Source organism: Cottoperca gobio, chromosome 6, assembly GCF_900634415.1.
Source record: "Cottoperca gobio chromosome 6, fCotGob3.1, whole genome shotgun sequence".
Lineage (NCBI taxonomy): Eukaryota > Metazoa > Chordata > Actinopteri > Perciformes > Bovichtidae > Cottoperca > Cottoperca gobio.
This window is the reverse complement of record NC_041360.1, coordinates 22,553,198-22,572,214: the sequence shown is the minus strand read 5'-3', so window position 1 is coordinate 22,572,214 and position 19,017 is coordinate 22,553,198. Positions and strand designations below refer to the sequence as shown.

The 19,017-nt window shown below is 37.7% G+C and overlaps 1 protein-coding gene across 1 annotated transcript in view; it reads left to right on the top strand.

The window, feature by feature from the left end:
- Positions 1 to 19,017, top strand: part of lingo1a (leucine rich repeat and Ig domain containing 1a) — a 104,558-nt gene that overhangs the window by 37,849 nt on the left and 47,692 nt on the right. Inside the window, exon 2 of the mRNA XM_029434482.1 lies at positions 8,480 to 8,625. The gene's annotated coding sequence lies outside the window, so the exon portion shown is untranslated. The remainder of the gene's footprint in view (positions 1 to 8,479; positions 8,626 to 19,017) is intronic.

Genomic DNA, 19,017 nt, shown 5'->3' with positions numbered 1-19,017 from the left:
TTGTGTTTTTAGAGCTTGACTAGTGCTACGTAAATAGCCAATTTCCTCAAGTTGTTATGCTGAGAATACATTGGAGATGGATAGGTAGTAAAGTGTGAAATTAAAAGTTTTTGTAATATACTTGTTAGACCATAAGAGTAAAATCCTTAAAGACAAAACTAACCACACCCGTTTCTTTCATACGTGTTCCTGTGTTCAAACCTGGAGCAACAAGAGGACTGCATTTGTATTGCGCTTTTCCAATCACTCTAAGAGTCAGAGGCTACCATGCAAGGTGCACATCAGCTCATAAGTAGGGATAAACATTCACACACACACACACACACTGTTCACAACATTTGGAGCTCAGTATCTTGCTCAAGGACACTTCGACATGCTGACTGCAGGGGTCGGGGATCGAACCACCAACCCTCTGACCACTGTGTAAGTGGATGAGCCAGTAAGTGATACGTACTGATATGCAACTCATTGATTGGCCACTTTAGGAGGACTGTCACTCTGCACCATCAGCACTACATGGACCCTCATGGGGAACTGCCTCTCATGTGTAAATGTATCTTCGCCAGTATCACAAATCAAAACTGCAGCTGGACTTCATGTTACTAATTATGACAGAACAGGAAGGCAGGTAACTTTTGAATAAACACTCACTTTCTGATTGATCGGAGAAGATTCCTGCGGTCACGCCATTACATGTTTCCATGGTTACCAAATGATCCTGCAGAAATATATATATATATATACGTTGCTTGTGACTTTTGATATCCCATTTGATAAACTACTGTCATAATTCACGCGCTTTGTCCGCTTTACTTTTCTTATAATAAACAAACGGAAGACTGCACCAAACAGGTTGTGTGTGAAAATAACACAACTATCTATAATGAATCATACGGAGCTCCAACCTCTTCATACATCATCAGCACCTGCATCACTACTATGTCTACAGCTGTGCACTCTGGAGAAACACTGTGTCCCTCAAGTCCCTCATCGGGCCAATAGAAATAAAATGAACAGAAGATCTTTAGTACTATCTAAAGAGATCTGGTGTTCATATTTCTTTCTGCTTTCCAACATACCTGTATAATGTGGAATAATTTTCCTCTGGGCATGCTTTAATATTGTGTGTACTTTCACCTTAGAAATGGTGCAATGGGCTTCAGCATAGATAAGTGGAATAATTATAGCCTGAGGAGAATTGAGAAGAAAAGATTCAATTATACAATTTACTCTGAAAGCCATGGAAAATAAACGAGCGCCGACGTGACGGACGCAGACAGAACCAGTCAGGTCGAGAGTAGAAAAGTGAAAGACAGCATCAAATAAAATGAATTAGTGGCCCGACACACATCGATCTCTCACGTCAAAGGGAGATCGGGGAAGTGTGTGTGTGGTGTTAATGTAGCTATAGCTAATGGCAGCCCGGCCACACATAGTTTCCACTTGGAAAAGTATATCACATGCAAAAAGTCTAAGATGACTGTGTGGGAGAGAACAGACACGAGTGTTACGTCACAATGACCAATTAAATGTTGTTTTAATTGGTCATCTGTTGTTTTGTAAAATGTTGTTTTTGGTAGTCGAAAGACGTTGACACAGAGAGCCTTCAGTGTTCCTATAGAACTAACCTCATTAATGTAGATCCAGCAAGCAGATCAGTTTATCGCTTGTTGGGAAAAAGGTCGACTTCCCTGAACCTAAACAGTTTGTTTATTCAGATTTGATTCAGTCAAGGTGACAGTGTGTGATCTGTCACATTGTTTTATACATCTGTGTGACATTTTTTCCTTTTCTAAATGAAGTTTTGTTCCTTTGTTCTATAAAACAAGTGTATGTAACTTTTACAGCCTTTATGGTTAATGCTAATGTTAGCAAACTGAGTCACTACAATCCTGGCTTCATGACTCTTTATGACTCTCTCTACTGTTACAATACTTTTAAGCGCTAACTCTACTTCTAGTTAATGTAACGCTCGATTATAAAAGCCTTAATTTTAATATCTATATACTGAGTCTGTTTTACAAATAGTATAATACTAATAATATTAGTGCATGCAGCCTAATCTTTATCTGCAGGAATACCAGAAAAGATAGAAATGCAAAAAAAAAGATGCACAGCATTCAAATTGGTTTAGAATTTGAATTTCAACGTAATGAATGAAGCGTCAAACTATTCAGTACAGCCCGACTCTTTAATGTGTGTTGTGGTTGTGTAAGATGTTTTACATTGACAGCTCTTATTATATAGTTTTAATTTAGATCCATATTAAAACAAGAGTGAAGAAAATGATCTGTCGGGTCAGCGCTGCAGCCATCTTTACTTTTTGCTTGTTTTGGGTCAGATGTTCGGCAGGTGATAATTGTAATTGTAATTGTTGTACCGCTATCTTGCAGGGGAAGACCATGTATAATAGAAGCCCTACATATCACCTTTAAAGCCAGAAGTCAGCCTGATAATCAATGTTTCATTTCAAATCCAATTTACTGGATTAAAGAGCCAAACATATATACTTCCTGCGATCCTAATACTCTGACTGCACTGTGAATACAGACATGCAGGGATCAAAAACACAATATGTCACGAATGAATTTGTCATCAATAACAACACTGCTTGTTCCCACCCTGACATATATTCTACCTCATTTAATCAAATTGCGACGCAATCGATTTGTTTCACTGTTATGTGCTTGAATTATCCATAGGTTTAAAAAAGAAAAGATTGCTAACATGCTATTTTCAGTTAAAAATAATGGCACAATAACATTCACTGCACTGTGACAGAGCCGGCAGAGGGAGAGAAAAACAAGGCAAAATACAGAATGTCAAGGTTGAAGGTATTCATTTAATGAACTGAGCTGTTGGACCTTTCTTAGGGATGGTTAATATGCCCCTGAAGCTTTCAGCTTTTTACTCCTTACTTTTGTGCTTTAACAAAACAAACAATGATAATCTGAGGTAGTGCAAGAAAATGGCAAAAGTGGGGTGATGAGGAGGAACTAAGCAGAGCATCTAATATTCATTGACTGTTTCCTTCTTGTCATTTTTAAACAGAGGAAGGGGCAGTTGGCTTTAAAATGATAGTACACTGAGAAAGATTTGTCATTCTCATTTGCCTTGATGCAATACGGCCATAAATGTGCTACATTAAACGCCGTGTTGTTTAGTGCGGACAAATAACTAAACAACATTGAAGAAGGTGAGAAAATCAATTCTCATATCTGCCAATAAAATACGAAGCTACAGCCAGGGGACGTTAGCTTAGCATAAAGACTGGAAATGGCTAGCGTGCCTTCTAGCCAAGAAATAGTCAGGCACATAACCCCCCAGGGATGAAACAAAACTATACAACATATTGATTAGTGAGTTTTAGAGGTGCTGGAAGGCTGTTTTCTTTTTACCTTCAGACAAAGCTTAACTGTTTTATCATGTCTCCAGTAGTTATGCTAAGCTAAGCGAAGCTAGCTTTATAGGCTATTTAATAAGATAATGGTATACCGGTACATGTTCTCAATTAACTCTCAGCAAGAATGCATCAAGAGTATTTGCCAAGTAGAAATAATTATAACAGTATATTCACTGTATTGTTTTACTTTAAAGTGTCAACCCTGTCTTTAGCTAGCAGTGATTATTTACTCACTAAATACAGACAGATTTTCTTTCTGAAGAATGAATTGGAGAGAATTTGGGGAAATAGTTGCAGCCTAACACAATAACTTAATGTAAAACAGTGCCCTCTGTTTATTTACATATATCACAGTACATATATAGTGCATATAATATCCAGGGTTTAGCAGATTATACAGAAACTGCTTTTTTTTTCCTTTCTTGTGTTTTGCTTGTGTTTTAGGTTTATCATTCACACATCTTTCTCAGAAATACACTAACCTACTCAATCATTGACAACACTTTCTGCCTCAGAGGTTGTGTGTGTAATAGCCGTTTTATACTGCAGGTCAGTGAACAGTCCCAATAGTGCAGTTAGGGTTAAGCGTCTCGCTCAGAGGCAGCTCAAAGCGGTTGCTAAAGCTGTTAATTGTTGCGAGGGAGGTGAATCTTTTGCATTACTTCCCCTGCTATGACTTTTCCAACTGTGCTTGTAAAAATGTGATACTTGCTGCATTTCAAAATATTAAATATTTATTTGCATCATCCCTTGTTTGAGGAATTTTTTGGTTAGGGATTACAGAGGCCAGATTAGCAAAAAGTATTGGTTTAATACAGAACACACTGACAGAAAGTTTATCCTCCAAATGAAGATAAGAATAACTGGAACAGGGATTACTACTCAAATCATGAACAACACAATGACATTGGTTTTCTTGCAAAAAATGATGTAGGAATTTGGCACACACTAATAGCTGTCATCTTAACTCCTTTTTTTATTTGTTTGTTTATTTATTTATTATTTGTCTGCTTTAGCATGAGTCTGCGGTTTTATAATATGGGATATTGAAGTTAATCACACATGTGTTGTTTGTCAATCCTGCCGAAAGACTCCGTATACTTTTCTCTTCCACTCCAGAAATGTATTTACTGCTTCAGAAATAGGGCTCAAAACTCATGAGCGCTTAATGCTTGAGACAGGGACGGTTGCAAAATGTCTTATAGAGGTTTGGAAGTGTGTTCCCCACTGTGCATGCCACTGTTAGGTAAACTCCCCAGGATCCCTGTTAGTCACTGAGGCCATGATATGTTCTGCTGGGTGCCTGGGGGGTGTGTGCCACGCGGGTGATGCTTTTGCCTGTCAGGTGGCTTGTGGTGAGAACTAATCCTGTTGCAAATAGAAATGTTTTCTGCCTTGGGATGGAGGGAGGGGGTGCAAGAGAGATGGAACCGGCCCCAAGGAGTCAGTCATCCATGTGCACAAGGAGAGATAGTCTAATCTTGTCATAGACACAGGGGGAAATAAAAAAGGTTCCAAGCTATCAGTAGCAAAGACTTCTGCTTACGGAGATGATTGTAAAATCATGCTAGCACATGATAGAAACTGAGAAAAGTTTTGTTGTTGTTGCTCCCAGAGGCGTTGCTGCTGTAGATCCATAATTCACTTATACATACATTTATGTTATTTATTATTTCATACTCTTACAGTACCCTTGAAATTACTTTTCCGTCCAGCTCACTAGTAGGATGTTCACACAACATCCCCGTCGTCTATCATGCTCTTGTTTTCCATTTTGTTTGGTTCCCCGCTCTCCATTTGAAATGTTTCAGCGTTAAATACTATGCGGATGATGTTTATCAATGAATAATCTTCTCTTTCCCCAGAACTCTGTTTTGTATATGGGGTTCAATTTCTATTTAGATTAAATGTGTGTGCTTTCGTCTTATAGCTGAAATTATCCCAAGGTTGTCAAAGGAGAAGTTGTTGTTGTCGTACACTTGTTTTCAGGTTATTGTCTGAATCCTGTTATCCCTTCTGACTCTGTCTTCATAACATGGCAGTTAAGCAGCCTTTGAATCTCAGCCATACTTCACAGTGGCGTTGGTAAGAGTGATATTCTCGGCGGTCCCGTCAATGTGACAAAGTGGCAGGAATCATTTTTGCATGCCCGAACTGACGGCTTTCAAGTGAGGAAACAATGGGACAATTCCCTTATCGCTTGACTCTTAAAATACCCGGCAGCAGTTTCGATAAGGGAGCTGACTTCCTGGTTTCCCTCAAGCAGCTCCTTTTGCGTTATCAGAGGGAGGCCAAGCATAACATGTCTGCTATTTCAGCAAGTAATGCCATAAATGCTTAAATACATCTGTGAGAATTACATAGGGAGAACAACACAACACCTCACATCAGATCACATAGTTTGCAATCACACATGGGCTGTTAGAAAAGTGAATTACGGGTCAAAAGATATCATCTGTACACACTACATGATTTTCCTTGACCCCCGGATTTGACCTCATGAATTGTCCGCCATTCAGTACACTTCAGCACAATCCTGCAGGTACAGGTTATATAAAACACAGAATCTCCTCTGAAAGGGTTTTTTCCCAGCATGCATCATTTCCAAGAAGTATTAGCCACCCGAGCAACCAAGCAAGCCACTAAAAAACTATTTAGCTAATATAGCGTCCCCTACATCGTTAGCTAAACATGATTGGAGCAAGTTACACTATAGTTGTTAAAGCTTCTTATCATTTTTAACTCCTACACATTTATGTGTCAAATACATTTGATTAATTATTCAAAGAATTAATTGCTTTTTCATTATTTTTTAATTATGATTCATACGCCATATGGGCGTTTGTCATAGACCAGATGATATTCAAAGTGTTGCCATCAGCAGAGTACAATTCTAATTAAATGTTAGAAAATGATGTAAATCCAGTAAGTCAACATTTAATTAATGATATTGTATTGTTCCTTTAAGTTAGTACCCACCACAAATGCCACACATATTTAAAGTATTTATCTGCAATACGCCACGACTAAAGTTGTACCGTTCTTAAGCAACATGTAAGTTCAGAATGTGCAGCTGCTCTCAAATTATGTCACTAACAGAGTGATGTGACACGTAAACAGATGCTAGTAAATAATCTGAAACCAAATATCATGCATTGAAATGAAATGTTTTGCCAGTGATGACGCAGACGAGATGTAGAACATCTTGCCGAGGAAGAACAAGGTGTCTCTATTACAGCCAACAACTCTGCAGACACGTTAGAGCAGCACAGATGTTCCAGCACTTTGCTTTGGATCCAAGGTCTTACTTTCCCCGGCCAAAAAGAAATCAAAGGGAAGTTCATCCCCTCGGATTTAAATGCATCAGCTAGTTCTGTGTGTACGTGTTCAAATGTGAAAGATCAAATGTCTGCCAAGCCATTGATGGTTTCTGCCTTTTGCACTGTTTGCTGATAAATGTAGCTCAGCTGGTATAATGACATTAAAGGAATTTGTGGTTGTAAAAGTCAAAACACACGCTTACAGCTTCTGTGTCTTTGCGTCTGATGCTTTCATTATCACAGACACAGCTTGTCATCTGGCGGTCCGAGCAACATCTAGAGTAAAAAAAAGACACTGTTTTAATTGGAAATGCGGATGCTAATAATTTCACCAGAAGCTCTTTTGTTATTTATTTTCTGCAATGAAGGAACAAATTAAGTGTGGCATTCGCAACCTCTGAACACCGAAGTCTGATCGTATCTCACCCACAGAGAGGGAAATGGAGCATGTGGTTATTACTGGCAGCAAGTAGGTGAAATCCAAAAGCAGAAATACTGTCGTGCTCTTTTGCAAAGAGCCTCTTTAGTATGAAGATGCTGCACATGTAAATATATTCTTAATGGAATGGTAGGCCACATTCATAATAATAAATGTCAGATGTTTTTGTATTTTTATGCTCAATGTATTTGTTTATTTAATTATGCCCTGAGGTACGTTTATGCAGACTCCTCTGTGAATATAACCTCAGAAATGAGCACGTCCTTGCAGGTAGTTTTACAACTGTGAATTAGCATTCATGTTTATTGTTTAAACCGGGAATTACTTTAACCATAATCAACTGTTTGCATTAACTGGAGTCACATGTTTCCCAAATCATTGGCCTCCTCTCATCCAGGTCTTTTTAAAGATGTTATAATCAATATTTTATACTAACAATGAATCGAATGACTGTGTATGTGAGCGTGGTCGCTTGTAGTGAGGGGTCAACAGAGAATTGTTACCCGACTCTGCAGTCCCATTCAATTACTATGGAGCTTTTTAGCGTCTTTAAGCTCATTGTTTTGGTTCACTCCCACAGCTCTCATCAGCTTTAGCTCTCCTAAACTAACGCTAGCTGCGCGGCCCCCAGACATTACATGTTTGACTAACGGGTGATAAAGAGAAGCATTGAGCAGCTAATGAGACAAATATTTCCCTTAGAAGTTGGTGGAGACCAAAACAGAGCTAATCAAAAAGTGAACATTGGCAATAGACACATGTAGACTCTTGCTCTTTAAATGATAAACACTAATGCACTAATGGTGGTTGTGATGCTGCGTCATAGGACGGCCTCTCTGTTAGTACATGCTACATAACTATCAAGCGATAGTACCGTATACGAGGGCTTTCAGTAGAATCTTTCTTATGATCAGTATGAACACCCATTGAAACAGGTCTTCCTCTAAAGTGCTTCTGACAGTGGGGAACATAATTAAATAGCAATTTACTCCAGGAAAATCGTTCTATTTTAAATTGACAGAAGAAATTGGAGCTACATGCACATACAATGTGATGATACATAATTTAAGTGTTTTGTTTTTATATAGCAACATAGATTGTGGCTTGTTGAATGAAGAGTTTCTCTACATCCTGTTATATATATATATATATATATATATATATAAATATATATTTCCGAAAGGTTTCACTTTCAGAAATGAAAAACTCAGTAATACATTTTTAGGAGAGTATTAAGCAAATTGCCTGACCATTTGATTTATTAGATCTGATTTTCTATTTGGGAGTAAGGTTTCCACTTTTGCTTGGTGCTTGCAGGTGGCTGATCAAGTGAAGAGGGAATGCTGCAAGGGTATGTGGATTAAGGGGAGACGTTGCCCACCTCACACCTCCAGCCGCCCGTCTTCTGCACAGTAAGCAGCGCCAGCAGCTCGTTGGAATCAGCAGGACAGCAATTACTGCCTGTGAGTATTATTGCACTACCCGAATTATGAGACGTTCCTGCTGATCAGCACACAGTGCACGGCATTTTAGTTTAGTTGTAAAGTCTAACATCATCTCTAACTTCAGTGCGCTGAAATGCACAGTTAAGTAAAGCACGGAGAAAACAACGTGACACCATCTTGCATAGAATCGTGTGATGTCGCTTTCAACGGAGGCTTAACAACGCCGACTTATCTCACTGGGGGTCAGAACATCGGAGTTATTTGGTGTCAGTGTCAAGAAAAGAATCCCTCAGAATGCATGGACTTCTAGAAGGACTGTTGGTGCTCAAGCAGGTGGCTTCATAAGTGCAGTTAGTGCTGCAGTCCTGCGTGAGGTTTAGGCAACACAAGCACATACAGTCAACACATTGTGTCTCAAGCTTTAAATCTCTGGGCAGTTTAAAACCAAGACCAGGCTCTTTCTCGAGCCATCATCAAGTGCTGAACCCAAACATAACCATAAAACAATGATTAATAATTCTTTACTTGCGGATATTGTTTTGCAAAAGTGGAAATTGTAGAAAAATAAATCCGTCCTTAATTAATTTTCTACTCAGATGTTCACGATGAACACTTTTTTGCAACTTGTCAGATACATGAAATAAATAAAAAGTTTCCTCATTATGTTTGCTTTAAAATATAAAATATAATTGCTGTTGTAAGTTAGTTGCATATAAATGGATTTTACCATAATCCTCCACGCAGTTAGTGTTGAATGTGCGTCGTGGCGAAAGCTTTCAGAGCGTTTTAATTCATGTCTGTGAGCCCCTAAAGTGCACCTTTTATTTGTCTTTATTTGATTTATTCCATTATGTGCTAAACAAGACCTAAATTAACTTGTTTTCACTGTGATTGCTGCAGTGCCATAAATTCTCCTCTATTTGCCTTTTAAGTTGCTTTGCCTAATCAAGAGCAGAACATTGCATTCATGGCCGGTCAATAAGAAAATCATCCCCTGCAATGCAATTCTCTGCTTTCAGAAGTAATGTCATTTGATAAGCATTAGACCAGTAACACTTTCTGACAACCCACAGATGAATTATTAATCAGCGCTGAAAGGATTTCCACACCCACTTGTATACAGTCTGCTGGCTTTAACTAAGGGAGAATGAAATGTTACGTGAACACGCTTTATGTCAAAGATAAAAATGTCAGCAGGAGACATGATCCATTAAAGCACATTGTGCACTGATGAATAACACAGATATGTTCTGAGTTCAATTGGTGTGATTGCCTTTATCCATGTCACATTATATAGAGATGGTATGTAATTCCTTGATTGCACTTCATAAGAAAGATTACACTGCTGACCTCTATGTGTTTATAACCCGGGGAGAGCAGCTGCAGCACTATCATCATTATCATCAACTGCATTGAGGTAAATTCACTGTGTGGTGCACAAAGGACAAAGAAAGGAAGCTTTATTATTAGAACATATATTTACAGATATCATCATCCTCACTGATAACTAACACTCTGAAGTATTGTTGAGTCACCTCATAATTTCATATGCCTGCCTCTGTCGATATTCTGCTCGCCATTAAGCTCCATTGATCCATTTTCATACAGGAGGTATTCACTTTTCTTCATTGCCCTACTTTAACCAGGCCATTGTTTAATTCCACCTCTTCTGATCACTTGACTCAGCATTCCTTAACTTGTTTCAAACTATTCTTTTTACTGCCGATATATTCTGAAACTTCTTTCATGACACCCTATCTTAGGTTTTGACTCTACGACTAAAATAGACGATAAAGCTTAAATATTTTTTTATTTGAGATCTATTAGGTTCGAGCACCTCAGTAATATGTCCAGTGGACTGTAGCTATCTCCCAGTGGACAACCAGACATCTCCGCTTTTCAAGGGATGAGCATTACAGGAAGTGCCATCACTTTGGCTCCTTTCTGTCAATTGCTCCAAAATGGCCAATTTCCTGTCTAGGATGTGTGTTTTCACATTTTTATCATCCCCTGCCGTAGTTATCCAGTTGCACTTAGGGCCATCAGTCATCGACGCTGCGTTGAGAGGAAGCCGATGTGCAGTAAAACTGACGGACGGCCTTCCGCATGACTGAAGATGTATGAGACATGGAGGCGAGCTACTAGGGCTTTTCTTTATTGTATTTTCAGCACCGCCATAAGGTGCCAACAGGGAAAATAGCGATGCTTACCATACCTCTGACTGAATGGAGCATATTGGATGCGGCGTCTCAATCTTTGCAGTGTTAAGTTAAAAAGCTTCCTGACATTTTAGTTTGTCTGTCTTTATGAGGCTTACATATATTTAAAACACACTTTACAGAGACTTTACAGTAATTATACAACAAAATACATTGTGGTTATTTTAACGACAATCTAAAATGACTACAAACATTTAAAAACATATGTTTGGCAGACACTTTTATCCAAAATGGCAAACAACGAAAGTGCAAATACACCTCTGAAATGAAACGCATGGGTTAACCTGCATGTTTGGTGCATCAGCTCTTCTACCAATTCTAAAAGCGCAGTAGAACATTTAAGTAGTCTGGCTTTGGAGCAACTTGTGTACAGATGTACTTAATGTCAGACTTAACCTCAGGATGAACACAACATCCATGGTCTAAGTTTATCTGTTCTGAGAAATATAGTCCTCACATTAGTCCTTTTTTATTTAGCTTTCTGTCTACGTATTTCACTCAGCCAGTTCTTCATCTATTTACACTTAGTTTCTAAGAAGTAAGCATCATAGATCCCCAATAGACCTTGATACTCCACATGGGACAGAATTGTGTTAACGTCACTCGCCTACAATACAAACCATAAAATAGAAGAAATAATTAACTTTTTGGGCGGAAAAAAGGGCATCAAACCACTTCACCTGCTCACTGATTGTGTTCCTCTGAGAGTTCCTCTTGACATATCTCACCAAACTGTTCTGTACTGTATCTGCGATAATAATTTGGAAGTTTGTAATTGGCTTTGAATTATCGAGGCCAATTAGAATTACAACATCTTGGAGCACCAGAAACTCACTCTTCCCAAACCCTCACTCAAATCGCCGTAATCCTCTTAATTTCTAAACGGAAACACTAAGTCAAACAAGGCATCTAATTCACACAACAATTGGATGTTTGATTAATTAATTATCAGAAATGCCAAATATTAATCTCCTAATATTCAATATCAATTGATAAAAAGCTTCGGCTCAACCGTTATCATCGTCTACATCAGAATGAAGCGTGTCAGAAGCTCTTGTGCTGTACCATAAGAGTGGAGATTATATATTCTGCTTCAAGGATACTGCCATGTACAGCATCAGAAAATGATTCATCATTTGCATAAGAACAATGAAGGGACACCTCTCAGCGAGCTCTAATGAGAAATGTTCTTGTTCGATGGCTTGCACTCCACCTTGCATACAAAACCCCGACGACTTGACCTTTGAATTATGAACATTCTCCACTGTGCGAAACTGCATCCATGTCGACGAGACAGGGGAGGAATGTGAAGTAAAACATCCATCCGAAAAACAGCTTTGGCCTCTTTTCTTTTCGTTCTCAACACAGTGGCTGCATTTCAACATGTCAAATTCTCAAATGCAGCAAGATTTGTCTTTTCACATCATTAGACGCCTTGACTGTTTTTGATTGATCTGGAATTCACAAATTTCCTCTAAAAGAACGGTTGACTGAAGCCGTGTGTTTATTTTCAGCACCGTAATTGGTTTCTCGTGCTTTAGGGCAGCACATCGTTCTTTGTCCAATTAGAGACAATCCCCCTCCGGTTGGACCCTTTAGTTTGCAATACAAGTTGTCAAATAGTAGATAATTATATTCTGATTTCACCAAAGGATATCTTCACACCAACTGTTTGAAATCAGATGAGCTACAGCGAAATATTCGTCGGTATTGTTGGTGAATCTATGTAAGCTCTGTCTGGGCTCCCAAAACAAAATACTTTACAAGAATATTCCTATCTGGACTGACATTCAAAGCTGTTTTGACAAATAACAATTTTGACAGCAATACTCTTACAATCTTTTTCACCGTGGACTTTGAAACACTTTGATGAGGAAACAAAAAAACAGAGTTAGAAGTGTTGTACCTTTTGTATCCAGCATTGTTTCCTTCATTCCATGCGATTAGAATTGTGTATTGGGCGAAACTAATTGGCATCTCATTGGCCTATTTTGTTGTTTGTGGTGTATTCTTAGTCTAGTCTTCATGACAAGTCTACAAATTACTGTATTTTACTGTGGAGTTTGATAACACAAACTTTGTTTTAGTGGCTGATAATGGCCGATACCATTGCCTACTCGCCCCGCAACAGGAAAAACGTCTGAACAGGACAAAAGCCCCGATTCGCAAATGGCACTGCAACCCTGAAATGATCTACACATCACCTGATGGAGCTGTATGTGAGAACGCAAATGTCCAAATAATTTGGACTGGACATTAAACAGACATTTCCCTGCCAGCTCCGTAGTACAAAGACTGTCTGATTGAGCCCATGTGTGAATAGAGCCGCTCCGTGTCCGGGGCATTCACTGCGAACAAGAGTTGATGATGTTTTCTATGGAGGTAATTGTCGGACAAATTCAAAGAGACAAGAGATTTGGTTGTTTTTGACCAAATGATGTGGCCGTGGTGTCATCTAACGGGCCTCCTGCACGCTCTACCCCAGTAGCCACCCCTATCCTAAACCAAACGGAATATTTCCAGTGAGCGAGAACGCTTCGGACGCAGATATCTTCCTATTGTTGAAAGGGAAAATCCGAACAATGTCCGGATTCGATTCTTTGGACCTTGTCCGAAGTTCATGTGAGAAAACGAATCAGTCTCTATAACGTAATAACATAATGAGATATCATATGATACCAAACCATATCTTGTGAGAAAAGTATGATTAACTCACGGCTAAGTAGCTTCAACAGACTAAACAGATGCATAAGGAAAAAAGAGGAGGGGTAGATAAATATATCTTTGTCTGACTGATGCATCTCAGTGGTGCAATTAAAATGTGCAGATAAAGTATTGTTAAACCTTGATAAAATAGATGATATCAGTTGTTCAGATAGTGAAGTGACAACCCTTGCAGTGTGTTGTTTTTAATTAGCACACTTTCAGTCTCGTTACTGCAGGCTTTAACTGCCACTTTCTTTTCACATACCCCCCAACCCATACTGCTGTGAAACTAAGTAATTTACAATTTATGTCGCCACATGACGGATTAGTATTTAGTGATAGAGCATTTCCTGTTTACTCACAAAAAACAGTACTTTGTTAAAAAAAGCTACAAAAAACAGATTTTATTTAAAAACCTGAGAAGTTTTTTCCCTAACAATTGGTTGTCTATACACACACACAAAATAAGGTATATTTTATTGGGTTTACAAAGTTAGGACATCATCTCAGCAAACAGTCAACACAATGACTGAGGACACACACACACACTTCAGTGCACCTATACACTAGAACAATACTTCCAGAACATGCAATGTGGGTCTGTTGTGTCTCGTCAGTTATGTTAACTGTATTCATGTTCATGTTTAGTGTTCAGGTCAGGCTTTTATTTAGTTTCATGTTAGTCTGTGGTTGTCATGTGCACTTTGTGTAGTTAGATTCACTCACGTCTAGTCTCGTCGTGCACTTCCTGCTTTGTTTTGAAATGTTCCCTTCCCCTTGTGTCATGTCTTGTTTTACTTCCTTCCTTGGTGTGAGTGTCTGCTCTGCCCCTGATTGTTTCCACCTGTGCCCCCTGACAACCACAGACTAACATGAAACTAAACAAAAGCCTGACCTGAACGTGAATACATTTAACATAACTGATAAGACACAAGTCTCCAATTGCTCTTAAAGGGAATGAAGTAAGATACATTTTTACATGCATTTTAAGACTATATGTAATTAGTAGGGATACACTGATTATGAAATGCTGGGCCGATACCATTACCTATGTTTAAAATAACAATTTGGACAATTCCCAATACTGTTTTTTATTATCACCCTAAAAAACATGTTCATCCCTTAAAAATAGCAAGTGTTATAAAGTCATTCAGCCCTTCATTATACTATCTTTGAATGATTAAATCATAACAATGCATCTATTTCTTTTTTCTTGAAAGCCTTTCTATCCCGCTTTACAACTATCTGTTGAATGTCATCTTTTACAGATAGTCTGTTGGCCCTGCCCCTGGCTAAAGTGTACCCTGTATTACCACTACTAATAAAACCTGTGTATAGTGTTCTGGCTTTTGCCATTGACATAAACTAGAGGTTATGACTTTGCAAAGATTTACAAGATTTACAATTTTATAGCGGGAAACTGTTTCTTTAAGTAATAATTTACCAGTAGTGGGCAGTTTGGGCATTTGCTTTTTCACATATGTAACTCTCTCCTCCCACTAATCACTCGCTCCGTGTCTACTGGTGTATGCAGTTGCTTTAGCAGATGGAGGAGGAATGTCTGTGCTGCTCTCCAGTGTTTGGGTTATATCAAAGGTTGTCAACACACAATATGAAAGCTTGTTAACGAAGGCACCGCGTCTCTGCTCTTCATCACACACAAACAAAGTTAAACTCTAACCTCAGTCACAAATGAAAATCTTTCATTCATGACCTTGCCTAAGCGCCCAGGGCCGCCAATATTCTAGCAGCAGAGCTTCAACATCATGTGAGCTTTCATTGCATACCGTCTCTTATCAAGGACATCCACCGTCCTTATCTTCCTGCTCGGGTTATCGGGGGGGGAATAGTAACATCTTGTAAGCAACAGGAGGCAACGGACTTAAAAGATACGGTGGTCCCTAAAGTTCAGGAACATCACATGCAACATGTACAAATGTCTATTGTACATTTAGTTCAAGGTGTGACCCTGTAAACTTAACAAATGGCCCGTCTCGAAACGCATTCGCTTCTCAAGTGTTGTATAACTTCTGGTACATTCAGATGAGCTGTCCATAACACCTCACCAATGTGTGGAAAGTTCATCAAAGCGGTCCCGCATTCACGCTCGGTGCAGTGTGCTTCAGTGATTACAAGATGTTCCAAAGCATGTTCATGCTATGCACTAATGGTCTAACAGGGAAGTGCCATAACACTCCTGCTGAGACGCTATCTTTTGACTGAGGTAAGGGATTGGAGTGAACATGTGTCTTGAACTCCAATCACCAAAAGGTCACATCTCCCTTCAACAACTTTTCTACTGCGAGTAAAGATCATTTTTATCAAAAGAAAAATAATTTCCCACTTTACCAGTTTCCTAAAATGTAGCAATTCATTGCCAAAAATGACTTTGGTTTGCCTGAACTTAGAATAAAACCATAACTGTTTGTGCAGTTTCCACTAATTCCAAATTGAGATTAAAGAACAAAACGTTCAGACCGTTGATGATGATCACACAGAATCTATCAATTTCACTTTGCCACAATACGTTGGACATTTGGACTGTCCTCCTGCTAGATATATCAATGTATATTAATATACCTTCTTAATTGACTGTTTGACACAGAGTGACATTTTAACTTCAGTGTTACCTAAAACTGACATCAGGTTTAAAGTCAAGACAGCTTTAGAAAATCTACAACATTTGGCTTTATGCTCTTAATGAAAAATGAATAATTGATGTTTACCTTGTCCCAATCCAAATGTCACCCGGCTATGCAGAGTTCAGTCATTTTGGCATGAATAGTCCGCTATGGCAGCGTCAGAGAGCTAAAAAAACTACAAAAGAAAATGGTTCATTAATTTATAGGGAGATCACGTTGCCCAACAGTTTAGCTTGACTTTTAGAAAGTATTTTATTCTCACAGAACTGAATATCAGTAAGTTTCTTTGCCTTTCAGCTCGATCTACTTTTGACATGAAAAGAAAACGATAAGAGAAAAATCAGCCCCTTGCACAGTGTTTTCCTTTACTGTCAATAACCACAGATTGTAGTTCAAAAGTAGCCTTGTTTTGCTTTTCTTTTTTATAAATATAACTGAGGCAAAATAGGCGCAGATCTCTTGGAGCAAAATGTGTGTTCGTGGAAGATTTCCTCTAATCCTTGCTGCTAAACTCAAAACAATAATCCAAGGTCAGCTTTCCAAAAGGATGCAGGGGCCATATTTCTATCATGTAAAAGGATTTATGGGGCGCAGCTTTGTGGTACGTATAAGTGCTTTACTACCATTGTCTGGCAGAATTCACACCAACTGTACATACTTATGTGCATACACACACACACACACACACGCACACACACACAAAGTCTAACATAACACACAAAACAAAAAAGGCTCAAGATGAAAAGGTACCACCGAGAAAACACTTTGAAATGTATATTGTCTGGCTGCACAGTCGTAGCAGTCGTGCACTAAAAGCTCAGACACGCTTTGGATTAAAAGGAAACATCTACACTTTGTTGTGTGTTAAAGTCAAATAAGAGTTGCAGTGTATTGCAGAAAATCAAAGCTATTGGGGCTTAAATGTATCATAAAGCAACCAAGTATGCTCTAATGCTGAATATCAATATAGCTGACTAAGATTCCTGAAATGCAGAGGTATATTGTGCACAAACAATACGTTTGCCTCTGGTTTTGCTGTAAGATGTTTCCATGGCAGCAGACAGAGTGTTCATGTATACAGTTTGTGAATGGAATATGAAGATACTCAAACGCTCGTCTCTAACAAGAGCATAACTGACACTTGAAGTGTTATTTGTGTTAATGTCAGCGCACTCGTTGGCGCTCAGCGGGACAAGAAACCCAAATACATTATTGGAAGTGATATTAAAATGTTCCTGGGAATTAATTTCTATGGCTTGTAATGTAAGTTTTAATGGTCCTCTAAATAGATATTCAATAGACATTAATCGTAAATATGAAATGGCTTTTGTATTTATATCTACGAGGTTCTTGCTCAGAAGAGCTGACAGTAGGACGTCAATGTGTTTGCTGAATTAATGAACAATCACAGTATGCTATGGGAGGCCTGTTCTTTTTCATTTTTAATTTCTTGTCATATGAAAAGATCAAAAAAGCTGTCAAATATTTTGAGCTCCAGCAGAGTTTGGGAACAGATTTTAGTCAACAACTTCCTCTTGTGAATGTTTAGTCTCATCTCAGGTACGTGAGATTCTGCTTTTTAAATGATTGCACAACATCAGTGCATGAAGGTCATCACCTCTCATATTGGTGGGTGTACTACGCTATCACAGATTATACTACTGAGCTTCATCTAAGGCTGCCCGTAATGGTTGTGAGCTGATTATACATCAAATATAGAAGCTTTTAACTGACAAAAAACGGCTTACAGTGAATGGAGTGTAGCAGAGAAACAGAGTGACAGCATCATGTGGGAGGATCTAATACACTGTTATGAATTACACTATTATCAACAATACAAAGAAAATGGAAAGGAAAAGATTTCAAAAAATCCATTTATAGCATTAGTTCCAAAACTCATTTCACATCCCGTGTGCTGTGGTCTCCGAACACTTCCTGGCTTTGTTCAGTACGCTTGATAAGGTTTCTTTTTTTACTGAGATTTATTGATAAGCCCCTCTTGCCACATGGTTTTGATTATGTTCATTTTGTTTTTGACGTTTGGCTGATGTTCTTATCAGGCTTGATTTATAATAATTGAAGCTGTTGGATTTTAGTATCTTGTTCAAGGTCAAGGACGCTTTCACTAGATATAACTGTCAATGGACACATGGCTGTTATTATCTTTAGATTATAAGTTGTTATGTTTGTTTTTCTAGATCCCCATGCTGTATATTTATAAATATATATATATTCACATACATATACACATATATATATATATATATATATATATATATATATTAATATATACATTCACATACTGTACATATACACATATATATATATATATATATATATATAAATATATATATATACATATATTAACATATATACACATACTGTATGTATGTATATATTCACATATATACACATATATACATACATATACATACTATATATATATGTATATACTGTATGTGTATGTATGTATGTATGTATACATACATATATATATAATACATATACATGTGTATATGTATATATTTATATATAATACATATATATATAAATATATATACATACATACACATCAAAATATATATATTTGTATATGTATGTATACATATATATGTATATGTATATTTATATATACATATATGTATTTATGTATATATATATATATATATATATGTATATTTATATATACATATATGTATTTATGTATATATATGTATATGTATATTTATATATACATATATGTATTTATGTATATATATATATATATATATATATATATGTATATTTATATATACATATATGTATTTATGTATATATATGTATATGTATATTTATATATACAT